Raw genomic sequence first — 13628 nt, forward strand, 5'->3', positions numbered from 1 at the left:
CAGGGCAGCCCCAGATCTGCTGAAAAAGACCCACTGGACTAAAGCAGAGGCACCAGCTCAGTCAGATAACACAGAGCAGAAACCAAAGTTCCCTGGAGAGATACAGGCTCCAGGCTGGTTTGTGATGGCCTCTCCAAATAGCCATTGCAAACCACAAACCACCAAGGGACAACGTGGCTGGAGACATTCCTGGCAGGCCAGCACTGGAGCTGTGACTGCCCTAATGCTCTGCAGGACTTGGCACAGGGATTGCCAGCTGGTGCCACAGCTCTGCGGGTTGCCAGAGCGCTTGGGTTTCACTGCAGCACCATCGTTCTTTGTGTCCTGGGCGTGCAAACTTCCAGGCCATTGGAGGCAGGTATATTTCTGGATGCTTTTGCCCAAGCGGGGCTGGTGGGAGACCTGCACTGCATTGATACAGCCTGTATGTTTCTGCTGAGCTGGTAAGCACTGAGCTGTTATTTTAGAAAATAGTAGTTATTAGCTTTTACCATGGAAAACTTACATTTGTGGGACTCTATTTTTACCACTCCATGCTACCACTGTTTCTACCACAAATTTATTGACTGGGCTAAGAAAAACGCTGCTCCCTGAACTGTAACTGTTACGATGCCAGCACTGAGTTCATCGTGGCTCCAACAGTCTCTTAATACTGAGAACTGTGCCCTATTTTGGAGGGATATTGTCTATAAAACAGCACAGGCAGCTGAGCTGAGTAAACACGAGGTGGCTGTTTGGTCAATGGTTTCTAATGAAAACAAAAGGGCTCAGTTCACTTGTGGTTTTTAAGTGGGACATTCTGAGAAATCACTGTATTTTCTAAAAAGATCCCAGCAATGGTTGAGCTTTCATAGAAGCAAGAGTGAATTCCAAAAGTTCCCCAACGTTTTTGCTTGAATGATTATCCAGACCAAAAAGTTTGTTATGGACTGTTTTCTGATCTGCCGTTTGAAAGCATTTCATTCATTCTTCTCAGCAGAAGCAGCCCTTGTTCAGCAGCTCCCAGCCCTCCTCAGCTATTTGAGAGCAGGTTTCAAAAGCACCAAAATATCTTTCTTCGTGCATTTGTGACTCCATTTTCAGTCGACATGAACACGTTACCTTTGAATTTTCAGATGGGATCTGGAGAGTTACAGTCAGACACTCAACCCCAAAATCTGATCGTGTCTCTTTACCTTGGTAAGCCCTGCTGTACCAGGAACGATACCCCTTGCTTCACAGGCACACCTTCTTCATGCCATCACTTTTTGACAGCGCACACATTTGTGAGCAACTGCTCTGAGGGGAGACCAGGACGAGTTAAAGTTGATCAAAAATCTCCAGCCTGCCTCCTTCCATTCCCAGGGCTTCCAGTAGAGGTCAACATGAGTCTGATGCACAGAGTGGGAAGTTGGCTGTTGTGTTCTCATACCGATGTCCTCTCAGGTGATAAAAGCTCTTTGCACAGGATCAGAGAGGGCAGTCTGGAAGAAGACAGTCAAGTATGTCACCACTTTCCTACTCCACATTTTCCAATGCTTGGTTCTCCATTTCCAAATGGAGTGACATTGCTTACGTGCACCACGAGCTGCAGCTGGCTCCCATGCTACATTGCCCCATTGCCTCCTACTGCCAGGCATGGTGAGAGCACAAACAAGGAGCAACCACAAACAGTTGTGCCTTGCACAGCACCATGTTGGGTCTTTTGTCTTCAGTTTGTTCCTTTGTAGATCAAATTCTCACGGACAATTAGAACCAGGAGAATATTAACAAAGGAGAAAATTATGCACTGAACATTTTGCTTGCAAAATTCACTGAATAAATTATTCAGATTTAATGTGGAAGAATAATGGAGGAAATAATTGAATAATGAAATATCATAAAATTAATGATCTCTTCTATTAATAATTTTGCGTCTCAGCCCAGCAGAACACAGCGGAGAAAAAGAAAGGAGGAAAAAAAAGAAACAAAAAATAATGTGTTCGTGCTTTCAAGAACACAGAGAAATGAATCTGTTTGTGAAACTGTACTCAGCACTGTAAGCCACTGTGACATTCATCATCATTCCTCTGGTGCACAGCACTCCTCTTACAGCCACTGCATCTGACCAGCTGAGCTCTGATGGGAAGGTGTCCATTAGCTACTGAGACAATGTAGATTACAGTTCTTACATATGCAGAAGGTAGATGACAAGAAGATGCTTCACTTCAGGTGTGCATAAATCTGCTTACAACCAGAAGCCTCCTCCCCAGACACCCAAAGACTCCATCCATCCAAACATGCAGTAAGACTCAGTGTCTCAGCAGAGTCCTCTAGGATAACTGTGGTAAAAGCAATCACCAAACTACTCATCCTCATCAGGTCCTGAGCATCCACAGTTTTTTATTTTGCCCAATAGAGGGGTGCAGAGGTTTCATTCCACCTCATCTACCTCTGAGCACACAGGGCTGGGCTGGCACCCTCCACACACAGCAGGAGGATAGCATTGCTGCAGACCCTCAGTCAGGCTTTCGTTTCATTTCATTAGTTACCATAACTGATGAACCCACAGAGGGTCAGTATGTTCTTTAGCAATTAACCGAGCTCCAGAGACTGTAATTTGTCTTGTTCATGTTACAGCACCAAATGAATTTTGCTGTGTTTAATAATCATTCTAAAAGCAGATCACAGAGCCGGGAGGGAGGAGAGATCGTATCAACCATTTGTTTTCTGACTCTTTCAAGGAATTTCCTACTGTGTTTAATTTCTTGCTGGTAAGTCCTACATGAGCCTCGGGAAGGCAGGCACTGCTATTACTATTCATTTTTTAATCATCAGAGGAAACTATTTAGCTGCTCTAGAAAATTAACATGCTCCCAAATTCAGGAGGAACCAACAATTGGGAAAATGTAATTTGCACAGACGCTGTCACATTAAGTCTAAATGGCATCATTTAGGGCAGCTTCAGTTAGGGATTTTTGAAGGAAATTTAGCTAACGCCCTTGGATCCTCTTTGCACTGAATCACTTCTGGGCTGTGGTGTCGCTAGTAAAAGCACCGCACCTGTCCTTAGTGGGTTATGGACATTGGAAAAAGCCACAAAGAAACATCTCACAAAATGGACAGCAGAAGAAAATTTGCTGTGAAACTTCAAGCAGATCCTCAGGAGGCAAAGCTGCCTCCAGCCTGCCCACTTCAGTCACACCTTTCAGTGTCTTCATAGAATCACAGAATGCCCTGGGTTGCAAAGGCCCACAGTGCTCATCCAGTTCCAACCCCCTGCTGCCCAGAGCCACATCCAGGCTGGCCTTAAATGTCTGCAGGGATGGGGCATCCACAGCCTCCTTGGGCAACCTGTTCAGTGCGACACCACCCTCTGCATGAAAAACTTCCTCCTAAGATCCAACCTAAACCTCCCCTGTCTCAGTTTAAAACCATTCCCCCTTGTCCTATCACTGTCCATCCTCATAAACAGCCATTCCTCCTCCTGTTTATATGCCCCCCCTTCCATTAACCAGGTAATGTCAGCTTACACCATCTCAGCAATGAGTTTTCTAAGGATAGCTCTTCAGGATGCTCAGTGTTTTGCTTGAGGAGGAAACAATGCCTGGGATACACAAGACCAGAAGGTTCACCTCCAAAGCACCTTACAATTAGCATGGCCAAAAAAACCAAACCTAAAACAGCATAGAAAATCGTCAGAACCCATTGGTGATGCCCATGGGTACTTGTCCTTATGTGCCACATTCCCGTGGCAAAGGCATCAGCAGTTTGGCCATGTGGGGTGCCCATGGGATATGTTCACTGTAAGGAGTGAGGCCGGGATCCTTTTTTGGGGCATGCAGAGGTTGGAGTGATGGAGAGTGAGCTTCTCCTGCACTAGAGGGCACTCTTGCCATACAAACGTTATGCTGATGCTTTAGGACAGGATCTAGGATATTTCCTAGGCTACAGTCAGACTGGGGCACTGAGGGGAGTCAGACAGGAGGGGCTGCAATGGAGGAACCCTCAGACAGCTTCCTGCAGTCCATCCCCTTCTTCTGCCATCACCAGAAACAAAGAGCTGGTCTCATTGTACCTGGAAAGGCAGCCCTGCCTTCAGGAGTGGCTTCAAGCAGAGCTGGGTGCTTGCAGTCCCTTGTGTTGTTTCAGGACCCAGATGTGCTGAAGGAGGCCCAGGGGGCAGGCAGGGGTGGGCAATACCCATAGCGGGCCTGTCCATGCCAAACAGTCCAGGCAATGGCTGTAAGGTGGCCCAGCCTAAACATGGACAGCATTTCAGAGGTCAACTAAATAGAGATATTAAGACCCCCACAATCCCATCACGTTGTGCTCTGAATGATAGGCAAACACCCCTGTATTGGTTATTAATATACAGATGGTAACAAATGTACAGAAGGTATAAGTAAATATAAGTAAAGGAAAACTCACCAGTGGTGGTGCCTTGGCTGAAGAAGCTGGGGCAGTCCTCACTGGTGAGCAGTCTCCAAGGGATACTGCTTCAGTGGGGGTCAGCCCTTAAATGAGGTCTCAGAGGGGATGGAGTCGAGCTCCACCCCTCCCGGGAGCACAGCTCCATCACTCTCACCTGTGCTCCCACAGCTGACCCCATACTTGCCTCAGCTGATTAATCAGAGGTTCAGGCTGTGATTACCAATCTCCCATACACACCCCTAAGTACACTGTAATTGATTTAGACACCATCTGCTTCTCTGCTTGTGTGAAGAGTTATTGATTCCACGTTAGTCCCCGGAGTGTTTATTTTGCTGCTGGCTCACTGTGAGCTTTACCATTCCTACTACAGCCGCCTATTTGCTGGTGATGGCACCCACAAAAAGAGACACCCCAGGTCACAGAGCTGCTTCTGCTTTGGTGGGCAGCCCTCAGGCTGGTTGTTCTGGGTAACCCTCAGTGCCAGAAGGACCGTGGGGTCCTTGCCTTTTCAAATAAAGAATGCTTTGTCTCTTCACCATAATTTAAGCTTGATGATTGTGACCAAGACACATTTCCTTTGGTGCCATTCTTTGCTCGTTAAATCCCTGAAATCACTTTATTTACTGACATACTTCTTCTAAATTACTTTATTACTTAACTAAATTTATTTCTCTGCGAGGGATTGCAGAAGAGAAAGGCAGCTGCGGTGCTTCCTGGCCAACAGTCACCCAAAGCACAACGTGATGGTAACAAAGACAAAGCTCCGGATTTGGGGCACTTCTGGCACGTTGCACAACTCCGGACAAAGCAGGGAATGTGTCCCTCTGTGAGACACTGCCCCAAACTGGAGGGCAGATTGTCAGATGTCTTAATTGTCCCCAGATGTTGCTTGTCCACAGGAATACAAGCCAGACCCCCCTCAAGCATGGATTTAATGGTGTGAACAGCACACAGCAAGCCACGGAAAGTCTGGGGTGCTTCTTGCAACATGCTATCTTCTAATTGACAGGATTAACAATGGATTCAGTGCAAGCCACTGAACTCTGGGCAACCAATTACATAAATGGAGGCAAACCAAATGCTCCTTTGGCTCCTTCATCCCAGTCATTTCGGTGTGCTGAAGGTTTTTGTTTATCTTGCTCTTAATGGGGTCATTAGAATGGTGCAAGCCAAGAAGGAAAGAAAACATGCTGGTTGTTCTTTTTAATACCATGAGAAATAATGAACGACAGCTTTTCCAGGAGACTTGGAGGGAGTTTTGCCCAGTACGAGACCAGAAACGAGGCTGTGTGCCGCTAAGGGACCTCTGGTCATTCTGCATGGGCAGAAGATGGTCAGGAGAGACTTTATTGCTCTGTACAACTCCCTGACAGGAGGTTGTGGTGAGGTGTAGTGCTGTGCTTCCCCCAACCTTCCATCAGACGTGGAGTAGTTGGTGAAGAGCCGCACGGGGATGGAAGATGGGCGCTGGCATGGAAGGAACCGGCACTTACGGGCCTGATTTGTGACACACCAAAATGACAGTGGCAACATTTGCTTATTTTCTCACTGAACAGCTGTGCTTTACAGCGATGAAGCAGCACAGCTCCTACATCTGCATCTGCTGAAGCAGTTGCTCATGTAGAACAGAAGCGTAAATCCCTACTTTTATGCACTTACATTATTAACCTATCCCAGCAATTACTGCGTGAGAGGCCGTGACATGCTGCGTCTCTCATCTCGAGGACAGGAAACTACCATTATTTCCTCTGCTGTGATTAACGTACAGAGCAGCATCGAGGTTTACTCAATAAACTGAAGTCATTTTTCTTCTGCAGCGAAAAGCGGCATGGCTCAGAAATAGTTAAGTGCCCGTAGCTTAGCAACTTATCTGTAATTAAGGGCATCTGCCTATAAAACATCTTCCTCTATTATAGGCCGTTGTGCTGACAGGTGCTAATGGTTGTCATTAGCGGTGGTTTTGTTCCCGGACAATGACAGAGCTCGTTAGAGGCTCTGGCTCTGCCCGAACACCGGGGGCATCGGGATGTGATGGGCACCATCTGCCTGCGGTGGTGGCACTGGGCTGAGCTGCGGCTGCCCGACAGGTCTGGGAGTGTCCATGGAGCTGATGGACCTGCTAAATGCAGATGGGGTGTAGAAGGTGCCAGCTGGAGCACCAAACCCCATAAAACTGCATCCTTCTGGGGCACTGGAAGTGCTTGATACGATACTAAGAAATATAATTTTTAATAGGTTGTGAAAGTGTTCTTGTAAATTCTTGGAAAGGCGGCCTTTGACTCGTGCCTGCTAATCTCACCCGGCAGAACCAGCACTGACAGCTCTGCTCCCTTCTCAGAAGAAGTCAGATTTTGCTCTTTGCTAATCTGAAGTGGGTCAAGGGCAAAATTTCGGCCAGCTTTGTGTTCCAAGGGGGACTCCAGGGAGCAGTTAGCACCGCCTGAAGAGGGGCAGCTGCATTCCAGAAATGACTTGTGTTCTCTCAGCACGGGGAACAAAGCGGGCACCCTTGGAGCAAGATGTTTCTTCCAAATATAAGACAAGTTTTCCAGAGCTCAAACTCTTTCTGACTCCCAAGAAAACTTTACAGTGGTTGCAGCCGGGAGAATCAACCCAGACTCCAGGTGTCCTTTTAAGGACAGGAGCAGCCCCAGGTCCACAAAATACTGCATTCATCTTTTCAGCTTTCCCTTAGCTAGCTTTGTCTGCCCACTGTTGGAATGAATTATATGTATATAATATATACATATATATACATAATGCAATTTAGATAATCTTTCAAATACGGGTTCAAGTGCAAGAACAGAATATGGTTTTTTTTCCTTCTCCATGCATTGGATCAAATGCACTGCTGAAAATGGACAGGTTTCTTATAATTGGTTGCATATACAGCTTATTGTCTTCTGATCGAATGATAACTGGGGCCTATGTGTTCAGTCTGCAGAGTCCAACACGTTTCCCAGCCTTTGTTTGTATATGAGATGGTCTCCTGTCTGCAGCATCACAAAATCTGAGTTGAAAGCTGGGCTCCAATGGGCTGTTATTGTTGGTTTGCCAGAAAATCAATGTGATGTAACACTTTATTTTGCTGTAGATAAATAGCCCTGTAAATAATGTTACCAAAGCTTGGTGTTACTTCAGGACGGATCTTTCCAGCTGTGGAAAACAAACATCTGAGCTTGGCTTTGTTACTTTATTGCAAGAGACGGTGCCCATTGCTGAGCTTTGGCCCATAGATAGCAGCAGGAGGTCACCGTCCTGTGACTCCCTTTATATGACTTTTATTCAGGATATATTTTTGAAGATTGCTAAAATTATCCCTGATTCGTGCCAATAAGGTCCAATTTGTGGTACACAAACATGTCCACTTTGTAGCAATTTCCCTCAGCTCTGGGTAAAAGCAGTGGTAGCTTTTATTTCCCATAAAAAGCAGAAGCATTTCAACTGTCAAGTTTTGTTTTTCATGCTCCACATCTCATAGGTGAAACTGGGACAGCTCAAAGGCACCATCAGGAAGTCTAGATCAGAAAAAAAAGCCAAGAATGCAGATGGGAACCATCAGGTAGAGGAGAAACAACATAAAAGATGGGGGGGGGTTGGTGCTAGAAATCTGCAATAGGCACTGGGGTCTGTCCCTGTGCTGCTATTGCCAAAGTGGTCAGGTGATATTTTTTGTCGTTGTTGCAGCTAAAAAGAGAAGGTTTAAGTGACAGTAATCAGTTCTGGTCACAGTGGTGCTCCAGGAGCAAAGAGCAGCCAGCAGAGAGCCAGAGGGACACCGGTGGTTCTGCCCCTTGCTGCATGAAGAAGGCTCTATTCCAGAAGAAAAGCTGAACTATGTCAGCAGTGAACTTAAATATCATCCTCACTCGTGATTTATTAGTGCTGGTTTTGAACTGGAGAAGCATCTCCTGTAGAAGAGCTGGGGTAGAGCTCCGGATGTTTTGGTGGTCAGGTGCTTCTTGGAGTAGAAACCAGGCTGTAAATGCAGTTTGGATCCAGGCAGCCCACCACAGCAGACAGCAAAGAGCAAATCACGAGGCAGCTTCTCATTAGTGTAACTCACACAGAACAAGAAAATCCAGCACTGATACTGCCATTAACAGAACGACCCTGGGCAGCCCTTCCTGAAGGACTTGGCCAAGGACTTTTGCCCAGAGTGGTTGTGGATGTTCCACCTCTGAAGGCATTCAAGGCTGGGTTAGGGGTGTCTCTGAGCACTGGTAGAGCTGTGGGTATCCCTGTTTATCACAGAGGTTTGGACCAGATGGCATTTTAGGGTCCCTTTCAATTCAAACAATTCCATGAAAGAGGCAGATTCACCCCTAGGCCGTGGAAATGAAGATATTTATAATAGTGCTGAGGGTAAAAAAGAGGCAACTGCAAGACTTGCATCCTTCATCCTCATCCTGAGGATGTCCTGCTTGGAGCAGTGGTCACAAGGCAAGATGCAAACCTCCTGTGTGCTGGGACAGGGCTTGACAACCTTTACAATGCAGTTCTGTACCAGCAAGCCTTTCCCATTTGCCCCACCCTATCACTCTTTAGTAGCAGAAGTATTAACTTCTCATCAAAAGGCTTCCAACATCTGTACACATTTAAACTGTATTATTGTTCAAAGCAGAGTCTGAAAACAGCCTGTACCAAACAGTGTCCCCTATTTCCTTCTGCCAGCCAGTGCCTCTCATGGCTCAGCCATGTGCTCCCACGCTATGAGCCCAGCTGCTTCTGCAAGCCGTGCTCCAAGCACATGTCCTTGCATGGGATGCTGAGAATTATTTTATTGTTGTATGTCCTCACCGTATCCCTGAAGGGCTCCTTTAGGCAGGGTCTGGACAAAGTCAGATGATTGGCTTCCAGCTTCTTTGTGTGTTTGCCCAATGCCAGGCTGAGGCGCTGAACCCATGCCAGGTAATTCATCATTTCTCCCTGAATGCTATAGGCAGAGCCATGCTCTTAGTGTGTCAGATAAAGGCCTGAGAATTGCTTTTCAGCCCACCTAATGAGGGTTTGTGTTTTTCTATGCTTGGAAGGATGGACAGCCTTAATTTCCGATTTCTTTCAAAGAGAGCAATTTTCTTCCACAAAAAGACTGGGAATAATAGATACAATGTGGCTTATTCTGAGCACCCTTTGGCTATTCCTACTGATGTTTTCCTTTGTGCATCTTCTGACTAAGACTGGATCTCAGCACCCTCTTTAGTTATGGCCCTATGCTTTCCCTACCACAAAAGGTTTCATTGCCTTGGGACTCCATGCACCACCACCGTCCTCTCCCTGACCTTATCCAGGCTGTCTCCATAAACTTTGCCCTTAAATTTGGGGTCCAGCAGAGTGGGTTTCTCTACCCCAGCTTTGTAGGACTCGCCTCTTTGACACGACACTGAGGCACACGGGGCTCTGTGAGGATGGAGCTCGATTTCTTCTGTGCTTGAAAATCACCCAAGGGAAAGCTCAGTGCACCACACTGAGACTGGACATGGCTCACCCAACCAGCCTGGGACAACTCATCTTTACCACTTTTATGCTACCATTGAGGATAACAGGTTTCTTGTTGCCCTGTGCTTGGTCAAATGCTACGTACTAAGCCCTGTCCCGCCCCATCTGCTTCTGGCTCCCTTCACATTTACTCCATTCTTGCCAGTATTTCAGCCCCACATCTGGAAAAATAGAAAAAACATTTTTTTAAAGTTTGGTTGCTGTGGAACTTGGCTTCAAACTCACAGAAACAAGGAAAACTGGAGGCCAGATTTGTGCTTGATGCTCACTTGGCTTCATGCATCCAATGTGACTGCAGCAAAATTCATGGAGAGAATTATGATATGAAATGTTTAGCAGTGAAAAAAACCCAAAAAAGCAAAGGCTCCATAGCTCAGGGGTTAGAGCACTGGTCTAGTAAACCAGGGGTCGTGAGTTCAAATCTCACTGGAGCCTGGGGTTCCCCTTCATCTTGCAAAGACCTCCAGCCGTATTCTTTCCTTTTTTCCCCAAAGGAATGCTTGCATCATTTTTGCAAGCATCCCAGCTTAAGTGAAATGCATCACAGAGCACCTACACCAAAGGACAGCAGCAAGAAGCCTCGAGAAACAGCAGTGGTCAGAGTTAAGTCATTGAGTGAGAGAAGTGAAATGTTATTAAAGTACAGAAATGAGAGATAGGAAAAAAAACTAATAACAAATCCCGCACACTTTGTAAAGCTCATTGATGAGAGAAGCTGAAATAGCTGCTGGAAACCCAGACAGATCTGGTTCATTTCCTCATACTTCAGCACACCAATCAAATTACATCTCCAGAGCTCAGCAATTACAGAGTTGGCTGTGAAATAATAAATATGAGGTGTGGAGGAGAAGTGATGTTGGTCTTCTGCGGAGTTTATTGGGGAGGGTGTGAGAAAGTTCCCATTTTTAAGAAAAAGAGAAGGCAAGGAATGAAAGCTGGGTTGTATCCTGAGCTCAGGGTGTTGCAGTTCAGATTTGTGGGGTATCGCATCCTGCACTGACACATTTCCCAGATGTTTTGCTCGTTTTCAAATAGATTTCCCATTTTCTTCCTTCAAAATGATCCAAACCAGTGAAGTGAAAGGACATTTCAGGACCTGAAAAGGGACTTTTCCATCCAGAGGACAGAAAAAGAAGGCTCGCAGGTCTGAACTCATCTGCCCTGTGGAGGTGGATGTTGGGTGCCACTGAGGACACAGAGCCCAGTGGTTCCCTTCATCCCACTCCCTTGCAGCTCTGCTTTCCCAAAGCAAAGAGTACATTCTGCTCTTGGGCTGATGCATTCTCTCCACAATAGAAGTGACCTGCAGGAATTTCCTCTGCATATGTCACAGCAAGGCTAAAGAAACAAAACTCAGCAGGGTTCCCACTAATCCGTAGCCTAATAGACTAGTACAAGTTATTGTTATTTTAACCCAAGATACTGGAAAATGGAAAGTCCTGATAGTGTTTTACTAAAAGGGAATTTGTCTCCAGACTGTTGTGGCTATGTGCCTGTTTACCCTGCCCCTCATTCTGGCTTATCTCTTTATTTCACTTTCATATGATACCACTGAGCAAGAGCCAAAAGCATCCTCATTGCTCACAGTCACTTCTGCGCTCTGGCTTCCAACTCCAGCTCAGCTGAGCCCAACAGTGATGGAAATGATCCTCTGAAAAATTAATGCCTCTCATCTCTGCACAGTTGATAAATGGTCAGGATATGTTTTGCTGAATTCTTAGTCTATACAACACTTAGTATCAATGTAAAAACTCCTTCTCTTCCAGCAGTCCTGCTGCGATACATAACACGAAATATAAGCCTGATGCAAAAATGGCTTTCACAGAGGCTGTGCCATCAGCAAGGAGTTTCAGGAGTATCTTGTGCTGAGCCTCGCAACAAAAAGACTGAAGGAAAATAGACAATTTCATATAAATACTGCAGGTGTGAACAACCAGGAGGAAAAGAACAGTTGAAACAAAATTATGACATCAGCAAGAATAAATATACCCGGCTGGAATTCAGCAGGACATCTCTATCAAGCAGAGCAGTCGTGTTTTCAAACAACCCCAGCAATGGGAGGAGCAAACCCATGAAGGAGCTGGATAACCACTGGGCTGTGTGAGCCACGAGCTCCCCTCCTGTCCCCTGCTCACCACAGGGAATACATGTGCCCATCCATGTCTATTTCTACCAATAACTTGTTTCTCCAAATGCTTCCTCTGCTTGCAGAAGCAGGAGGTAATGACTGTGAGCTTGTTTTCTCCTCCACCCTGGGTAGCGTGCAATGGACCTGTTGATTGCTTGGCCTCCCTCCTGCCTGCTGGGAGGCAGCTCATTCCCTGTGCAGTGAGCCTAGTTAGGCAGCTCAGTTGCTCTAATAATGGTCATCTATTTATAGCCTTTCATAATTTGTTTCATGACAAAGGGTTTTGGCAGGATGCTCCTTGATTCTTGCAGGTTGGTAAGGATTCCTGTGTCATTCAAAGTGGCTTTTGTGCTCAGAAAAATGGCTGTCACAAAGGCCATTGGGTGTGCTCACAGCAAATGATCGAGACTTCAATCGATTTCTGATGAAACCTTTGAATTTCTCTTTGTTTTCCTTCAATTCTTTTCATTCTCCTGAGTCACTGGAACCCAGCTTACCTTAAACTTGTTATGACAGAACGGGGATGGAGTACAGTGATCTCAGTGCAGTACAGCCTTCCCATCACTAGCACACAGCTCAAACCTCTGCCCAAAGTCCTTGGCAATGGCACATTGCAAACAGCAGCAGGGCAAATTCTGCAGGCAGCACTTCATGTGCTCACTCCATAGCTGCCTTTCACCAGATTTGACAACCTAATTATGCTGGTTAGACCAGCTATTAAGTTCTGTTGGAACTCCTGCCACTGGGCTGATGAAACACTCACCCTCCAGTCTCTTCTCCCACAGAGCTGTCCCAGCACCAAACATCTCTACTGACCCTGAATCCTGTTGTACAGAACTGCATCATTTTTCCTCCAGATCTTCAGGTTTTCTTCATGTTTACAGTATTTTTCATCGTCATCCCACTTGGTGCCCAGAGCATTTCCGCATGAACTGCAGATAGGGATGGGATGCTTCTGGTACCGTCCCCATGCATCCCAGCAGCCAGACGACCTTGTTAGCACTGGAAAGGTACAGGCCCACTCTTGTGCCATTAGCGAGATGTGTTTGGGACCACCAGGAGGCATTAGTCCTCCACTGAGGCAAGCAGGAGCAGGAGAGCCTCACAGGGCTGCTCTGTCCCTGGTTGCTTGTAGTGCCCATCAATGGCTTTCAGCATAATCCTGGTGCCAAGAGAGATGGAGCACTGTCACCGGCATCAAACCTGGGGTCTTGAAAAGCCCACCACCATTTGCTCTGATGTCAGTCCCGGGGCTGTGCTCCTCACCATGAGAGGGCAGCACCTGGGAGCAGAGCTTCCAGCAAAGCAGCATCAGGATCCTCCAAAAACATTCAGCAAAGCCACACAGAGCACTTTTAGCGCAGCTCTAACACTCAGTTACGCGATGATGGCTCTGCACTAACCCTGTCGCACAACTTTCCTGCACAGCTGGCCTGTTTGCTTCTTGTTATTGTCAGTTCTACCTCTCAAAACACCAAGAAATTCTCCTACTTCCTCTCAGGACGGAGGTGAATTGTGTTTTGTTTTGTTTTCTCAGCTGCTGTAACCAAAGCATTTCAGGAATTTGTGAGGACCGGACAGGGATTGAGAATCCGAGGCTGCTGGGTTT

At 46.5% G+C, this 13628-nt stretch overlaps 1 non-coding gene across 1 annotated transcript; it reads left to right on the plus strand.

The window, feature by feature from the left end:
• Positions 1-10253: 10253 nt before the first annotated feature.
• Positions 10254-10326, plus strand: TRNAT-AGU (transfer RNA threonine (anticodon AGU)). Its single transcript has one exon. It is a non-coding gene; the product is annotated as a tRNA-Thr (tRNA).
• The last annotated feature ends 3302 nt before the right edge of the window (positions 10327-13628 follow it).

Source organism: Excalfactoria chinensis, chromosome 18 (assembly GCF_039878825.1).
Source record: "Excalfactoria chinensis isolate bCotChi1 chromosome 18, bCotChi1.hap2, whole genome shotgun sequence".
Classification (NCBI taxonomy): Eukaryota; Metazoa; Chordata; class Aves; order Galliformes; family Phasianidae; genus Excalfactoria; species Excalfactoria chinensis.